Below are 18232 nucleotides of genomic sequence, written 5' to 3'. Positions count from 1 at the left end.
GCAACTATCAAGAAAATCCTTTCTGTATGCTCTCTCCAGAGATTCCCTAGATGCAACACTGGAAAGTGATTTAAAATCTACTCTTAGCCATAAAATATCAAATGATTATGCCCTTATTAGTTGTATTAGTTGTATTAGTTGTAAAGCCACCCTGCCAGAGCCAGTGAAAATTGATTAAATGTTCACAATACCACACCAAGTTTAGCTCAAGAGCTAAATTCTTACCTAGTAGAAATCACAATAGCATCACCGATAGCAAAGGATTTAGACAGAGCTGAACTACCTCTCATCAAATGAGGATCCAGTCTTACTTTATTATTCTTTTTAACCTACAACACGTTTTGTTCCCTTGGGCAGAAAAAACAGCAAATCAGTCACTTTCACCAGATGGCATGTTTCACACCAAAACTGCACTGAACAAAGAATATAACTCAACTAGTATGACAGTTTTTAACCCAATCTCCCTTGCAGTGATCTATGGAATAGAGACACAAGTCTTTCAAAATCAGCATTCTGTGTTAACAGCAGGATTTGACCTTTCTGTTCTGTAATTATATTGAAAAATATAAAATGAAAGCATTGGAAACAATTTCTGCTAAATAAACTGTTAAATAGATATACTTCTACCATGTTTACTGGCAATAAGCTTTACTTACTAAGTTTTATTTTGCATTAATGATGTTTCTTGTAAAAAACCTACATTTGTCTTGAAAATAATAGCATAGCAATATCAAAATACACTCAAGAAAAGCCTGTAACCATCACCTAATGTGGGTAACATTAGAACGAAAAAGAATATCTTGAGGCCAAAAAAGTATAACACAGTGAGACTTAAATGGAAACAAAAGTCTGTGATTTATAGTTTAGGAAAAGCTGCAAAGAATGTAAAACTCAATTTTTCAATGATTATGCATTTTCTAAAGTTAAATACTTCGGCTGTGTCCCAGTAATGACATGACCCAATTCCCACGTTAAACAAAACCAAGAATCCTATTTAAACAGTGGAGTTAATTTTAAGTTGGTGTAAATCATCCTTCTTATGAAAATTTGCACATCTTGAGTGTCTGATCCAGTCCAACTGAATTATAGTAGCAATTCAACATAGTAGTTAGGCCCTTACTTATTTGAAGCCAAAAGATAATACGGTGGCATTACTCAGAAAGCCCTTCTTAGATCTTTTTTTTTTTTACAATTTAGAAAAATATGAGGAAAGAATTGAACAATTACTTGGAATCTGCACTGTTTATTTAAATCTCTGTTTAAGTATGTATCTACCGATCTGAAATATTAGTTTCCCTCTTTCCAGGGATTTCCTTTGGCAGTTGTTAGACAACGTGAACCTCTCAGGTAGGAGTGGCTTGTGGAATTGCTTTCATTGTGCCTTTTTAGGAAACCTGCACAAATATTTTTCATTCTGATGTGCTTGGGAAGGTAAATGTTGTAAAGCAAGCAAACAAAAATATATCCATTGTTATAGCCATTCCTCAATAAAACTTTATATTCCTATTATAAGGAAAATCTGTCTTCCCTTTATGGTGACAGAAGCCATAAAGAACTTGTTATGACAGCAGTAAGATCAAAAATCCTACTCCATGTTCCTAAAATAAAGATCAAACTTCTCCAAGAAATGCTGAATTTCTCAGCAAAAATAAGAAAATGTTCTGTATGAATACGCATAGATTTGTTTATTAAAAAGTGTAGCTTCACCTGTGCCATATTTTTTAAAAGTGGCATTTAAAGGAAGGCATAAATTATTCACTCTTAATTAAGACATATCAGTCTTATTTTCATTTCAAAAGGAAAAATACCCATCTTGGAGCCCTCTTTAACTGTATTCCTTGTAGCACAATCAAAATACACTCAAGAAAAGCCTGTAACCATCACCTAATGTGGGTAACATTAGAACGAAAAAGAATATCTTGAGGCCAAAAAAGTATAACACAGTACAATCTACACACCTGCTAGTCTGTGGTTAGCTTGCACAGGCCGATTCAGAGAAAAAGGCCCCCGCACTGATGACCACTGATGACCTGTGGAAACCTAACTGTTCCTTTGGGAGAGAGGAAAATCTTTTCCTTTAAATCTCTGCAAAGGGAGTATCTTGGATCTGGTTTATACATGACATCTTTGAGATGCCTTTTGTTAGGGCCTGGCAAGGAATTACATACATATTCACCTTACCCTTTCAATAAAAAATATTCACACTATAAATATTTCTAAATATAAACTAATGCTATATACTAAATATAAAACTATATGCTCATTCACTATAATTATTTAAAATAAGAGAAAATTCAGTTAAGCTTTTTAGGCATATAAGAAATATATCTGCAATAGACGGACTAACGTGTCATATAATAAGCACAAATCCATTAGGTGTGAAATTCTAGGTTACTGTGCAATATCTACTAAGGATAGCGTGCTGGAGAGGTCATCGGACGTCTCTAAGATCCAGAAGGCTTCTTGTAGTGGTGTATCAAGATACTTTCTTTTTTAATGTGGTTCACCATTAAAAATATTTTTGTTTAGCTTAGTTAAAGCTGTAGGATTTTCTACACTTCAGGTAACATCTCCTATAATATAGCAATAGCCATGGAAAGGTTAATGATTTGCAAATAACATTTGTAACGATATGTAGCCATAACCACTGTACATACAATAATGTGAAATATATTTAGTTTATGTACCTGAAGAACATTTGTTCTATACGCATGACATTCACAAAAGAAATCATTTATATATGTATAAATATCCCACTTTTATTCAAAGAATGGCTCCAAATTACTGCTGCAACTATAATGCTACTAATACTACAAGGAAACTGTTTTCAAACCCAAGCCCATGCTCCGAACTGTACTCAGCCACTTCCTTATTTTTCATTTTTAAATTCCAATGTTGATTTTGAAACAAAAGTGACCAGTCTTCAGTCATTTTGCAATACAAATCAGGATATATCTGAAAATCCCCACAATCTTCTAAGATTTAGTAAATAAAACATGATCAAACGTATTCATCAAAGTAATCAGATTACATCTTCAACAAAACAACAAACCAAGCAGTCTTCTACAAAATAATTCTTATATTCTAGTGCTTTTAGGGCTTTTTTTTTTTTTTTTTTTTACTAAAAATGGGGTACTCTGCTTTAAAAAGTTTTCAATAAGGAACTGAAATCAGAAATGTGACAGCCTTATTCTCCTGCCACAGCAGAGTATAAAATGTATGCATGTTATTTTACAGCTATAACTGAAAGCAAGGCAATAAGCAAAGTCAGGGAAGGACTCCTGAGTCAAGTAAAGACATAACAGCCTTAGGCACAACAATGTTTTCCTGTGTTAGTAAAATTACTTGCCTATCACTAAAAGAAAATGACTCATTTTAAGGGTTTTTGTTGTTATACTGCAGCTTGTATGATAGCTTCTTGGATAATTTGGTCGCAGTTCATTCACTCTCTTTTAAGACATGCACTAATTCAGTGAACAATATCCAGAAATGAACACAGAATGAGGTTCAGATTCCAAGCACCAGTGAGATATACTTGTAACAGGGCTGCTCACTCAGGAGCTGGTGAGCAAATAGTTTCCCTGCTATAATTCTATAATTTATAATATTCCCTACAAATGCAAATTTTGAAACAAAACAGCTCTAACTCTTCAAAATTAGACACAAGCCCACTGTCATCTATCTACCACATGATAAAAGGCAGGAAGACTCTCTGTCCTCATGTGCCTGCTTCAAACACTTGATTGCCAGAAGAAGACATAAGCACCAGTCTCATTATACAGGGTGAGTATTTCTCCAGTCTAGATTCTTCCAACTTGAAGCTAGCATCATTACTGCATTCTTGCACTCTGCTTTAATCCAAACCTGCTAACTGGAAGGCTATGTGAAGTGACACGATCTTGAACTCGTCATCACCATGCCAACACCACACTCAGGTTTCCAGAAGCTTTATACGGAAAATGAAGAATTATGATATAAAACTACATTTTACTTATTCCTTTGACTATCCTTCAGGAATTACAATTATCAAAATTATTTATGAGTATTTTCTGCAAAATTAATTTTCTTTCAGCTCTCTCTGATGAAAGAAAGTCATGATCACAAAAAAGAAAACAGATTTGCAGGTTGTTTCAAATGATAATTTCACAACAGTAATAAGAGCGAGTAATTGCAAAATGAAACATACACTTGTTGAAAAATGTCTTAACAGAACTTCCAGTCAGAAGAATTAAAGAAACTCCTGCGATAGCTTCTTCTGGAGAACAAAAGCAGTTCCAGTTATATGCAGCCATTAGACAAGTGTATTCTTTTGCAGTGTTCTCAAAATAAACCAGGAACCCAACGGGCCTGGATCCCCGATGTGCCAGGCTGATATAATAACAAAGAAAACAAAGTGGTGAAATAGACCAGCACATAAGGGTTTTTTAAGACACTAGCTTTTACAGAAGTCCTACAGAACTTGTCATATAGTATATTTTACCCTGCCTTAGTCTTTGAAAAGATGCAACATGCAAAACAGAAGCAGTTCCTGCTTCTTCATTTTTATAGATTACTGCCGCTGATGGCTTTAGGTCTGCTTGGCTCTTGTATTTTGTCGTTACTGTTTAGTAACAGCGCTGTTGCTTTGGTGATAGCTGAAGCAGACTTTCTGAACTGGGGGTGGAGATGTTATACCACGCTGTCTACTTATAGGAGAGTATTTATTGAACACTATCAGCCATACACCTTGCCACTGCTCAGGTGACAGAAGGGATTAAGTCTTTTTACATCTTCCTGTTCATTATGCACTTGGCTGAAGGCTGAATTGACTGCATTGACAATTGAGCAATTCAAGATTAGAACAGCTAGAACTGCCAGCTAGCAAATGTAGGATTACATGGTCACCTTCCTGCCAAGAAGTAAACATAACACAAGACTTACAGGCTGATTTACAATTGGAGAAGATACCAGTGACATAGAAATTGGAATACATTCTTATTGCAGCTTTTCTGTCTGACACCTTTTATTTACCAGTGCTGCAAGTGTGTTCAAACAGCGTGTTTCTCCTCTTACTGAACACTCAGCCAAAACTTAACTATGTGATTCTTGGGGATTTATCCTGCCTCAGGAATTACTTTAGTCAAATTATCTTCCCATCTGCCACAAATCCCAGAGAAATCAGACCCCAAAACCAGCAGCAATTCACTATGTCATCTAACAGTGAACAGAACGATTATTTGAAGGAAAGGTAACAACGTACGAAGTCCATAGAGCAGTGCCCCCTAGCGATTGCCACCATAAAAGCACCAGTACATGCCACAGATAGAAAGAGTAGTATCAATCGAATTTAAGTTTCATTCCTATCCTTCTTTCTGAAGCAAAGTATTTGTATAATAAGCTGTAAGGGGAGTAACTAGTTATGCCAGTGCTCATGCATATATCACTTAAAGAGAGCTCAGCATTTGTATTTCAAAGGGAAATTCTACAGATAGCGGATTTATAGGAAGAATCTACTCATCTTCTCTAACTACAGTGTGCTGGGAGCAGTGTTAATTTTTTCAGTACTCGGAAGAATAACACAGAAGAAGGAATACCAGTCAGCAATATCTCTGTTGTTCCCTAGAGAGGACGTACAGACAATCATAAACTGGAATGAAACTACAGGAGAAAGAAGAAGTAACATAGTTTACACACAGGTCTAAATTATTTTCTAGTCAGGAACTTTGTCTGTAATAATAAACATTCTTATGCAAGCAAAAGAGAGAATGCAGAAAGAAAATATATTGCTATTTAGTTATTTATCAAATATTTAATGTTCTGTACTTGTTAGCATAATTTTCAAATACTCTCTTTTAGGATTTCTGTGGAACAAATACAAATCACTCAAATGTCATGGTTCCAGGATTTAAAAAATGTGCAAAAATGCATGCAAAATTGTATGTAAATCCTACAAACTGAACATCAAAATGAATCTTGAGATTAATAATGCGTTATTTCTGTGTGTATAAATACAAATTCAGAGAACAGAAGTTTAAAAAGAGCTTAAAGTCATGTGTCAGTCTCTTCACTGTGAATTTTAATTAGCCTTAGTAATCTAAATCCCTCTAGTGGCTTCAAAATTCTGACTAATTATTCTAATTTAAATTAACAGAAAATACCATACTATTATGTAAACATTCTCCCTTTTTTTTCTTGCAATTTTTAATCTGCTTCAGAAAGACTGAAAAACTAGTAAACTATAGTGCTTTTTCCACTGTAAAGTCTACCCATAACAGAACATACTGGTAATCTGACATGGACCTAAAGACATTGCCAATTTCCTTTAGGTGTCAACAATCAATTTCAAATAAGAGATAAGCATATATCATTATATTGCATTTAATATATTGCATTGGACAAGTTACAGCAATTCAAGATATATTTTGACAGCTGCCCCAAACTGACTTCGTTTGTTTGACATTCTCTTTGAAGATAGTTTAGGAATTCACACATGTATTCACTTAAGTTCCCAGATACTCTCCTCTTCAACTTGAACGCAAATCCAAGTACATATCTCAGATGCCTGTGCTTGGAAACAATTATAATAGAACATGTCCTTGAACATGTTTTAAGGACAAATGGAAAGCTTCAAATATACACTAGTTATCTGCATATCCTTCTCTCTTTAATGTACTGGAACACGAAGTGTTCTCACATTTCAAGATCTATGAAACGTTACTGCCCTTATCAAGATGTGCCACCAATGAACAAGAAAAAGCAAAACAAAGCCACACAAGGTCCTTACAAAACACATGCTATTCATCACTGCCTAACCTTAAGTTTTTCTTACCTCTCATCACCAATATCTTCTTTTAATATGTTAGGTGAAGATAGTCCAGTACCAATAGAGGTACCATTCAATAAAGCACGTTCTTGATATTGATATATTCCAGGCCATGTTTAGTATCCTTGCATATACTGTTTTAACATGTGAATAAAATATTTGTAATCTAGATTACATATTTAAGTGTAAATTCCAGTAGATATCAGTATGATAGAGATTTGCAACTCCCCTACAAAGATTAAGAAGATTCTCCTATATGTAATCTCTCCTTACTTCCAGCAAATCTCATATTTTCTGGCTAAACAAAAGAGCAGTGTCTCAAATGCTAGCCATAGCAATAGCTCCATTTAGTCTATAAGATGCATCAGTTCTGAAAAAAAAGATATCATCTTCAGATCCACCAAATATTCAGTACTGTTCCCATGAACTGGATGAACAATGAACAGTTGGTGGCTGGTAGCTGTCAAATCTAGCGGAAAAAGTTATAACAACCTGTTTTAAAGTAAAAATCAAGCAACACTAAGTGGAATTCAAAATTTCAAACCTTTACTTTTAGGTTAAACTAGATTTTTTTTCATCTAGTATCAGCATAATGTATTGATGTAGCATCCTACATGATTATAACAGGACACCACTGTAAGTATTCAGAGGCTATTGTCTATCAACACTGCAAAGTAACATTTCAACTGGTTTTAAGCAAGATTACAAGGAGTAGCCTGTGACAGTCAAACAAGCATGTAAGTCAAGTTGGTCAGCAGTGCAATAATCTGGACAGCACGTCTAAATTGACGGTTCATACAGCCTGGTATCTTTTCTTTTCACTAATGTGAATTTTTTCAAAGAAAGAACTGAAGCCCTCACAACACATCTAAGCAAACATTTAATACAATGTAACGCAAGAAGATTTTTTTATGGTACAGAGAGGACAAATTCTAGTCTTTATTGTTTTGCTTTTCCATTACATTAAGAGCAGGTCATCCTGGTTATATCTCCTCTAAACTTTTGGAAGATAGAAACTCTTTTGAAATTCTTGCTTCAATAATGTTTTGTCAATGTATTACTAATTTTAAAATATTTTGCAACTCAAATTTCTTTCTTTCCCTTCAGATGACCTTTTGTGTTTGTGTCATTAGAAAAAATAAAACCACAGAAACTAGCATATGTAATATTAAATGCCCTCATCATTTTCCTAATGTTTCAATTTCAAAGCTTTAGCGTGTTAATGCCAATGTATGTACAAGTTTTTAATTATCTACTCATTGCAATGACTTGTTGTCCTCCTCCTCTCTTGTTTTCAAAACTATACAAGCTAGTCAAATAGTGAAAAACTGAAATAATTACTAAAACAGATCTAATAAAGTTTTTGCACCCTCTTTAAACAGACCTTTTTTTTTTTTTTTTTTTTTTTGAAATACAGCATTTTAACTTTTCATATTATCTATAATTTCCTGACAGGAGATATTTGATGACTTGTTTTGCAAATTTGAATATATAATGCTGCCAAGTACTTTACTCCTTCAAAATCAAAGTGGAAATTATGCCTTTTTCTTCACAGGAATGAGTTTTCCAAAATCCCAAATCATTTCTGTTCAAGAATCTACCTGTCCTTAAAAGAAGAGGAAAGAGCTAACCACTCAACATGACTTCCATCTACAGAATGCAGTATTAGAAAAAGAAAAAAGCTCACAATACAAGTGTTATTTTGTTGTAAATAACTACAATCTAAATTTAAAGACAAAATCCCTAATGTCAAATAATTTAAATTATTAAAACAAAAAATGTACCTCTGACCCTTTGGAAATATTTTAATTGAACTGTTCATAAAAATATTTAGAAAAGTTGAAAGAATAAATTTTCAGTAAGAGATATGTTTGACATTAAGACTGCAATTGTATACTCGCTTTAAGCCACACTGGCAGAGAGAAGGAGGCTGCACAGGACCATTTCTACCAGTAGGACTCCACACTTGTCTGTTTAAAGTGACCACACCTGTCTTTGTCTGTTCCTTACGCTCATCTAGATGTTTTAGGATGTTGATTTAATTTATTTTTTCTCAACTGTTTGTCTGGGGTTGAACATTAATTTGTGACATCACTCTTCCTCCTAACTGGCTATCCTCCAGGGCAGAGGCAGTATTCATAAATGAGTTACAGATTGGTAAATCATCCAGGTGCTTGGCTCTGTATTTCCTATAGAATTCCTGGAAGTAAGCCATTCCACCCTTAAGATTTACTGCACTTTAATTTTTCCAATTAATCCATTGCTATTTGTTTTGATACCTTTACGTCCTCACTACATTTTTTTAGAGTAACTCCAGCGTAATAACTTCCTCATCATCCTCTCTGGAGAAAACTGAAATGGAAATTTCTTATTTTTTAACCTTTCCTCTATCTACTTATCTCCTTCAGAAACTAAGCTAGCAAACCCAGCCCACTTTCAATTGGCATTGGCTCTTACTTGTGCTAGAGCCTCTTTACACTGCTCTAGGAACCGGGAGAAGCTTTTATGCAAAATTAAACTGAGTCCATTCACTCTCTGAAGGCTTCTACTATTTGAACCGCACTGAAAGAATATTTTCTTTGTCTCTGCATGTTTGCGTATAGGCTGAAATTGCTTCTTTTGCAAGTGTGGCAGTTCATGTGGGGAAACAATCAAAAGGTGGCACAAGATGGGTTTTTCCTCACAACATTTGGTTGGTCACAATTACCATTCCACAAGAAAGGTGACAATCAAAAGGACTATAAAGCCATACGCTATTAATAACTGAATGTAGAATTTTCCTTTTTCTTCCAGATTCTTCAGTATACCAGTCTGAACAATTCATTTCTCATCAGTTCCTCCTCACATATATCATCAATTTTTGACTTGAAATCCACTCAAAATTTATTGTAGTTACTATTGGTAAACGCTGTTGCTCCTATTCGATAGAATTATAAATGCCATCTTCTCTTCTATATAATTGCCTTAGTCTGGATAGCTATACATGCCTCTGCAAGCATTTAGAGGAACTGCTGAGGCAGGTCTTGTAATTAAACGTAGCCTTTTTGTTTTCTAAATCTCCTCACGTTTTCTAACATCCTTGATAAGAATAGAGAAAAAAATTAAGGAAAGAAGGATTTACTATCTCATAAGACTAGGTCAACCACTGCTTTAACACAGATAAATGTTCCTAAGGCCATCACAATTATCCATATTCCTAATATCATCCCTACCACAGCAGCTTACAAAAATCCTACTACTTTCCCCTTCTGTCAAATTTGTTTGTTTGCTACCAGACAAAAACAGATCTTTCTATTCATGACTCCCTTTACTCATGACTGTGGGCAGTTATGTACTAACTACACCTACTCTATTAGGCATCTTATTTTCTACCTTTTTTATCTCATTTATCCAGACACTATTAATAAAAAGCAAAGGTTTTAAGAAACTCAAACTTATTCTGAGCATCACAAAAACACGTAGCCCTGCCTTTGAAATTAAGTGCAAGTTTTCTGTACTTCACACTATGACAAGCAAAGTATAAGATACATCCACTTCGGCTTCACTGATGCCATTCTTCTATTTCAACTACTCATCTCCCGAATTATCAGAAACATAAGACAAAAAAATTATTGCTCCTTCTCTGCCTAGATTTCTTCATCTGGTCCGCTCTTCCTCACTGCCTACACAGAGACTGATGTGATTTGGTTTAAACAGAGATACAAAAGTAGAAAGAAACTTTAAAAAAATCTTAGTCAATGAAGAATGAACTTCTCCTATAAGGTACAAGTGCTGGTATCACTCCTCCAGTCTATCTAATTGTTTATATTTTCTTTGGCAGTGGCCATACTCTTCAGAAGGAGGAGCAAGAAACCTAAAGCATATACTGAATATATGCCTCATGTAGGTACCTAACAGCTAGGAAGTGCTCTACACCCTGAAGCATCTAGATCTGCAGCCTACAGTTACTTCAGTTCTTAGATAAATTGACATAAATCACTGTTGAGAACCATGGTGTTTGCATGTTCATGAGAACAGGATTTTACTCACAATCTAGAAATTCTTGAAATTTGCATACTAGCTGTGTAAGTCAGCATATGACTTACCCTAGGGTTGCAGGTGTTTCTTTTTCCATAGCCCTTTGAGTAGAGAGTTTCAGTAAGGATAATTATCATTAGGACTAGAAAACGGCAGCACAATTTTAAGGTAAGTGTGGTTGGTTACTTTCAAAAACGGCCCGCCATGGAGATGCTGGGAGGCCACAAGCTTGGCTGGTTCTCTCGTTCACAGATGCACTGACTGGCAAAGACCACCATCGTTCCTGCTTCAGCCTTCCCTATACTTTTCCCTTCCAAAAGGGCAGTGTTTATCACAAGCATTCACAAAGCCTCACTCCTCTTTGATGGGCTATCAGTTATTGCACATCCCTGCTAGGGTCTGCAGATGCCTGAGTGGCACAGTCTTACAATCTTGAAACATCCCTCTCCTTTTCTCTAGCGGCAAAGGAGGAGTAGAATCTCCAGTCTCTTCTTCCCATGGACCTTATTTCTCTCCTTGTGTCTCTCTTCATGTTATCTGCAGCAGTCTTTATAAACCAGTCCACCAGGATAACCAGAACTGAGTTGATACTTCCCAGGCTGGCCACAAATCCTTTTGACAACCTCCTACCTGATGATCCTGAGAATTTACTCTACCTCAGAAATGGCAGAAAAATGGCTACAGGCCTCAGTAATGTATATAAATATTTATACAGTTTGTAAGTTAATTCAGTTTAAGAGTAGACTGGACATTACCTGAAGATATGGGTAATCCTGAGTGCTTCTTTTTTTATAATACTTAAAAAATCTGAATGTTCTTATTTCTTTCAAAGATCTAAACTGCACCCATATAATTTTTCTTCATAGCTGTACTACACGACTTCACTGCAAAAAACTCAGGCTATAAATTAGTTCCTGACATAATTATGGGTTTGCAGACATTCATATTTCCCTGGGTCTATAAACAGTGTGAATTACTGTTCAAATAAACTGAAACTAGAGGCACTAGAATTAACTGACATTCATTGGTGTTTCCCTCCAGACAGCCATAACATCAAATATCCACGAAGATTAAGCATCACTTCCTGAAGTGATTTAAACATATAGCCCAATAACAACACTCAAAACATAACAGGCTTTATTATCCACTACTATAACAAATTAATGTAGTCCCACTGACTACAAAGCTTCAATAACAGATGCAGCTAAGGAACCTTTTGTTTTTACTACATTCCGGGAGACCCATTAACACAATCCATCACCCAGCTCTAAAGTTAAATAGAAAAGGGGAGCTTGTAGGACCCAAAACAGGTTGAGGACACAGAGCTCAGCAAAGAGGAATGCCATGCAAATTGTATTCAAAATAAGATGTAAAGTGTTTTGCTTCATAAACACATGTGAAGTTGTGTGCTATCGCAATGTACCTTTGGCTGGACATTCCAGGAGAACTTAAACTCCCAAAATATCCTACAGGGCATTGGACGGTTCATTCAATGTAACATGTTCTTGGCAACCTGCTAACAAGAACTGTTACGCAGAATCACAGTAACTGTGTTAGTGCTAATACATAGCTGGGGCTCGGCTGACCATGAGAAAATCTCACTGCTGAAACCCACGTGCTCTGTGGATGGGAGCCTACTTGGCAGCTTCTCACACAGCAACATAAAACCTTTCTGCTTTGCAGGAGGGAAAAATGTTTAGAAAGCTGAAACAGCCAAACTGAGCTTTTCCTCAAAAGATTCTCTCTTGTTGCAGCTGACTCCTAGCCAATGTGTATTGCTGTTCCATAAGGACTTCATCAATTTATGAGTTCAAATGTACCTTATGAAGGACAACAATCAAGTGATAAATTACCATTTGCTAAGAAATTATCCTGTTTTCCCGAAAAAGGAGAATGGGAAGGATATAACATGGGGAAAGACTAATGAGAAGGTGGAAAGAGGACAGAGGATGACTGTCTAAATATATCAAGCTCTAAGCACAATGTATTTGATTTCTCCAGCAGTGTGATCCTTTATCACACTCCCATTTACAAAAAGAAAATTTTAAGAGAACAGAACACCTAGAGAAAGGATTAAAGTGAAACCTCTTTTATCCTCAGAGACAGGGCTTAGGGGACTAGCTTTGTATCTGCAGAACTCAGAGAAGGCCTTTGCATTAGTTCAATGAGTGTTACCCTCTGACTGTAACAAGTTGTCAAGACTGGAAAGAGGTATCCTTGAGATTTATTTATCTTTGCTATTAACTTCCTATAATCTGAGCTGGTAGCTAGCAGGTGCTCGTAAGTGAGCTTGTAATTATCAAATGTAACTAGCAGTCATTTTACTAAAATAAAATTTTAGAATTTAAAGTTTAATTTCAAATATAAAATGTACGTTATCATTGCATGTAAGCTAAGAGTAAGATACCTTGTTTTATAGGAAAGGTAATTCTGTTACAAACACTTTAAAAGAAATTGTCTTCTGCTGAAGAATGGCTTGACTAAGATATAATTTTTTATTCAAAAAATGTAAAAAAATACATTTATTAGTAGCAATAACATTAATCACAGTTTGCTGTTGTATACATTCTAGATACACAAAGAGCAACAGAACTGCATCATAAATATTCTTCTTCATTCTGGTGAAAGGACAGAAATTTTGCAGCTATTCAAACAACTCTATAATAAAGTAAGATTTTATGCAGACAAATCTTTCTGCTCATTTTAATTTAATTTTAACTCTGTTCATTCCATTCAAACACACTGAAGTTTTATTACAGATGATAAGATTATGTCAATCTTTTATATTTCATTTGTCTTGCACCATAACTTTAGTTTTGATTTTCAGAGCTAATGAGTTATGTTGTATTAATCGTATACTGAAAAGCAATTTTCCTTCTTTTTGGGAAATAGGTAATTGGCGTATCAAATGAAAATGCTGATGTCTATTTCCTTCAGTCATGATTGATCTGAAAAAAAAAAAATCACTCTACTTCAAAATGTCACTAAAATCTGGGGAGTATAGTAATATTTGGCTTTTTCTCGTAACCTAAAAAAAAGGGGGAGGAGAACTTTCTGGTCTATTATGAAGGGATTAAGAAAAAGGAAAAGATTCACTAAAGTGTTACTCAACAGCAAAAACTAGTTTAAAAAAGCTATATTTAAAATAACGTTTGTTTCAATGCACATGTATATCTATTTATATGCAATCAGGAGTATTTGGGAAGATAAGTTAAATTACTCAGTAATTCCATTTCGTGGTAAAGATGTTCACCAAGTATCCATGCTGACCTCATAATAAGCATCAAGATGAAAACACAAACAGTATATCAATCTATAACAAAACATGCCCACAATCTACTGATGCAGATGTCTGCTTCAAGTTTCAAAGAGAATTAGAGCTTACCCTTTAATCAAATAACAACTCTGATAATATGACTATTTATATTCTGTGAACTCTTCATTCACATGATAGTTGCTAAAAGGAAGAAGAAAAAAAAACCCACAAGTTTTGCATTCTATCAACAGAAAATGGGTCATTGAAATGTCATTATACAACATTGATGACAGTTTATCTTCTATGTTTCCTCCAGCTACAGATTTTCATCATTAAGAAACAGAATTGTCTTTGGGAATCAAAATGCTTATGAGAAGGCAAGCAAATTCAAGCCCTACAGAGCATATCTTGTGGCAATAATATTGATATTTCTGTACAGAAATCATTGATACCTATCAATGATACCTATCTGTTGTATAAACATAAACCTTGAAGAGCAATACCTACAAATTTCAAACGCTTCCACTTTATTTTCATGGAATTTATCTTATGTATTTTTTTTTAAGAAAATAAAAAATTACTCTTTCCAGAAACAATGAAAAAGTTCATCTCTCTGGCTTTCAAATTAGGAGGGAAAGTCCCCCAGTTGAAAAAGTCCCTTAGGTTGAAATAGTTCCTTAGTTTGAAAAAGATGCGACCTGAAAACATTTTGAAAAATAAATAGTTAAAATAGTAACTGTACTAATTAGAAATGAGCAATAATTTGCAAAGATTCATAATTGGGCACAGCTTAGCTAAATCAGCCTTCTAATAGAAATATCAATCAGTGAATCATTAGAAGTTTTTAGCAGATAGGATTTTCTTTAAGGTCCTGAATATCTGTAGAGAATTAGACTCTAATGCAGTGTGTTAAAGCTGAAAAAACTCTTTTATAAAAGGATGATGCAGCAATACACATACTTAGTATTCGTACGAGTTTAATGAAATCGATCCACTTAATTATCTCTCATCTGGATTTTAAGCTCAGGAACAGCTAGAAGAAATTCTACCTTCTCACATAGAATGAACGAATGAACCAACAGATGACCGGATACAAAGCCTTCTGAACTTCACAAGAGTTTTTTCACTTTTTTCATTGTGTTTTAGATTGTCAACAGACAACCTAAAGACTGAAAACCGGCAACAATCATCCCAGCATGAATTATAAAAACAACTGCAGGAACTCTCTTCAAATCCTCATTGATAGCCTTAGTGATAACCACACCCACTTTGCATTTATGTTATTCTAATAGTCTTAATATATATGTAATGATGTGCAAAAACACTAATATAGAGACTTGTATTTTCAAACTCAGCACAGAGCCACTAATATTCCAAACTCCACTCCCCCTTACCTTTCAGCCTTAAAGAAAATGATCTGGCTTCCAAACTATGAAGGGCACATGACTTTGAGGATTTTTTTTGTCTTAATTGTAGGATACAAAAATGCACAATATTCATTCGCACTAGCATGCCAACCCACTACTAACAATGAAGCTTGCAGACAGCTTGTAGGCAGCTGTCTAAACTGACAAGCTTCTCTAATAATTTGTATTCCTTCACCTCTTATTGCTGCTACACAGGAAAACATTTCCACCTAGAGCCTTTTTGCAGAATGTCTAGATTCTAGAACAACAAAAAAATCCCCCATACCTGTTACAGCATCACACTGCACTGCTCATATTTAGCCGATCCCACCTTATTTTTGTTCAGTCTATCTAGATATTATTCCTAGTTTCTCAAGAGGGAATTTAGAGCAGAAAAAAACAATTTTCAGGGATTTTCTCTTTACCTAAAAGAAGTAATATTGCTTTTCAGGGGCACAGATTAATTAATGTCAACATGAACGCTCAGATAAGAAAGGTAAGAAGGTGGCACGGTAGATGAGAAGTCAATAGGTTTAAAGGAAAATCCAAAATCTTATTTTGATTTCATCCACCAAAGCAGCAGGAACATACCCCACACTAGTGCACCCTTCCGTGTGCGTGATCTGTTATGCAGCAAACTAGAACATGCAGCACTTTCGTATCTATAGGGATGCACTTCCTGGAAAGGGTGTAGCCCCTCATGGTGGGTTGATTGCATAAAGTAGAGAGATTGAACATGTCTTAATAGCGTGGTTTTCATTAGCAAGTAGAAGCTTAGGAAAATATATCCTTTTATCCCAGCTCCTATTAGATTTTTTTTCATACGACTGTTTCCATTGTTGTTCCCGAATGAGGAATAAAACACCATATAATTCTCTCAGGATACATACAGCAGTTTCAGGTGAAATCTTCTTAGACACACTTTACATTGTAGATCCCTCAATCCCAGATGCGTCACTGCAGAAAGCAGGACAAGGCTGGAGAACTACTGTGTGTATGTTTTACAGGTCATGGCTTACCTCCCTTAACATTACATAAACTAATTTTCACTTCAATTCTGTGCTGTTTTGACTGCAATAAAGAATGCATGGCTTATTTTCATGACAAAGGCACCAACAAACAGTGTGCTCCTCTCTCCATCCCCTTCTCCGCTTGGCAAGTCATCCAAGTTCAAATATGATTAATCTTCAGGTTTCCTTTTTAAATGGAAAGGACTTACTTCTGAAAGAGCCGCATTTTGAAATAGCAGCATACAGCAGCACTGCAGTTCTCTACTTGGCAGAAAGCTATACAGAAAAACGCTTACAGATATTTCATGTTTCCCCCAGCAACTATGGGACAAGACTTGCAAAACACTGTAATTTACACTCAGAGACTGGAGAGATGGTATAACGGCAAGTGATTTTGCTGCCTTTGTACTTCCTGGTTTTCTCCCAGGTATGTTCAGGAGCACCTGTACTATGAGGCGCTCCTTAAAACAGGATGTATCGAAAATTTGCTCCGGAGAATGTAAAACAACCTCCCCCTCCCCCCCCCCCGCCCAAGTCCAGCTCCCACTCTCGACTGACGCACCTATTCCAGCAAGCACATCCACCATGGCAGCGGGCACAGGTGTGTGCAAGCCCCTCTGCCCTGGCGACGAGGGGGACTGCTGCGGGTGTAACAACACCGCTTGAGCGCCCAGGGAGGACTGCGGGCTGTCGACGCAGCGCTGCCGAGCCCGGGTGCGGCTCGGGAGGACAGCCCTTCCCCAGGGGGGCTGCCATGTCGGGCACGGCGCCCCGCTGTCCCCGCCGGCGCCCACCACCACGCGGCTCCCCGCCTGGGCTGGGCAGGCGGCAGCGCGCCGCTCACCCGCAAACCCCCGGGGCCCCTCGGATGCGGCCGGAGCCCAGCAGCGCCGCGGGGGGGGGGGGGGGGGGGGGGCGCCGCTGCGCCCGGCGCCGCTGCCTCTCGCCCCCTCCCCCAGCGAGGGGGGGGAAATGGCGACTGGCGGGGTGCGGGGGGGGGGGGGGCGAGGCACAGCCCCCCGCACCGAGGTCGCCTCTCCCACCCACGGGGAGTTACTCTGCCCTCACCGACGGGCTCCCCACCGCCGCCCCCCTCGCCCCCCGACGGCAGCGGGGTGGGCTTCCCCGTCACTTACCTCGCTGCTGCCTGCGCGCTCCCTCATGGCGAGCGGCGGCCAGGTGCGCCGCAGCCGGGGCTGCCGTCTGCCCGCCACATCCACTGTCCCCTCCCGAGGCGAGAGACGCGCGGGGCGGCGGCGGAGAGCGCCGGGAAGCCGTGACATTTAAGCGGGCATGAGGAGGGTCGCGCCAGCCCCGCGGCACCGGCGGGGGTGCCTCCGCTCGCTGACAGGCTGGGCTGCAGGTCACCGCCTTCCCCGCCCGGGAAGCGCAGAGATGAGCGGAGAAACCCAGTCCATCCCCGCAGACCCGGCCACGGCGCGGTCCACCAGTCCGCCGGCGGCTCCTCTCCTTCCCGCCTCGCGGCCGCCGCAGCCCCCCTTTCTCCACCCCTCGGGCGGCGGCGGGCTACCGACGGGGCAGCCGGGGCGAGGGCTCGCCGCACGCCCCTCGGCGGGGCCTTGGCGGCGGCGGTGGCGGGGCGGCCCAGCAGCGCGGGGCCCCTGGGGCGCGGAGGCGCTGGGAGCGGCGGGCGAGGCGGCAGCGCCGGCAGCGCGGGGAGGCGGCGGCAGCTCGAGGTGAGGGCGGGGGGGGGGGGGGGAGGGCGGCGGCTCCGTCAGGG

General features: G+C 38.2%; 1 protein-coding gene across 5 annotated transcripts in view; it reads right to left on the bottom strand.

Annotated features, from left to right (window-relative positions):
• Positions 1–17962, bottom strand: part of LINGO2 (leucine rich repeat and Ig domain containing 2) — a 489457-nt gene extending 471495 nt beyond the window's left edge. For all 5 annotated transcript variants that reach the window (XR_011137928.1, XM_068928449.1, XM_068928454.1 and 2 more), the window contains exon 1: positions 17628–17962. The gene's annotated coding sequence lies outside the window, so the exon portion shown is untranslated. The remainder of the gene's footprint in view (positions 1–17627) is intronic.
• Positions 17963–18232: the final 270 nt, after the last annotated feature.

This window comes from Struthio camelus, chromosome Z, assembly GCF_040807025.1.
Source record: "Struthio camelus isolate bStrCam1 chromosome Z, bStrCam1.hap1, whole genome shotgun sequence".
NCBI classification, from domain to species: domain Eukaryota; kingdom Metazoa; phylum Chordata; class Aves; order Struthioniformes; family Struthionidae; genus Struthio; species Struthio camelus.
The sequence above is the reverse complement of the archived record's forward strand: the minus strand, read 5'-3'. Positions and strand labels throughout refer to the sequence as shown.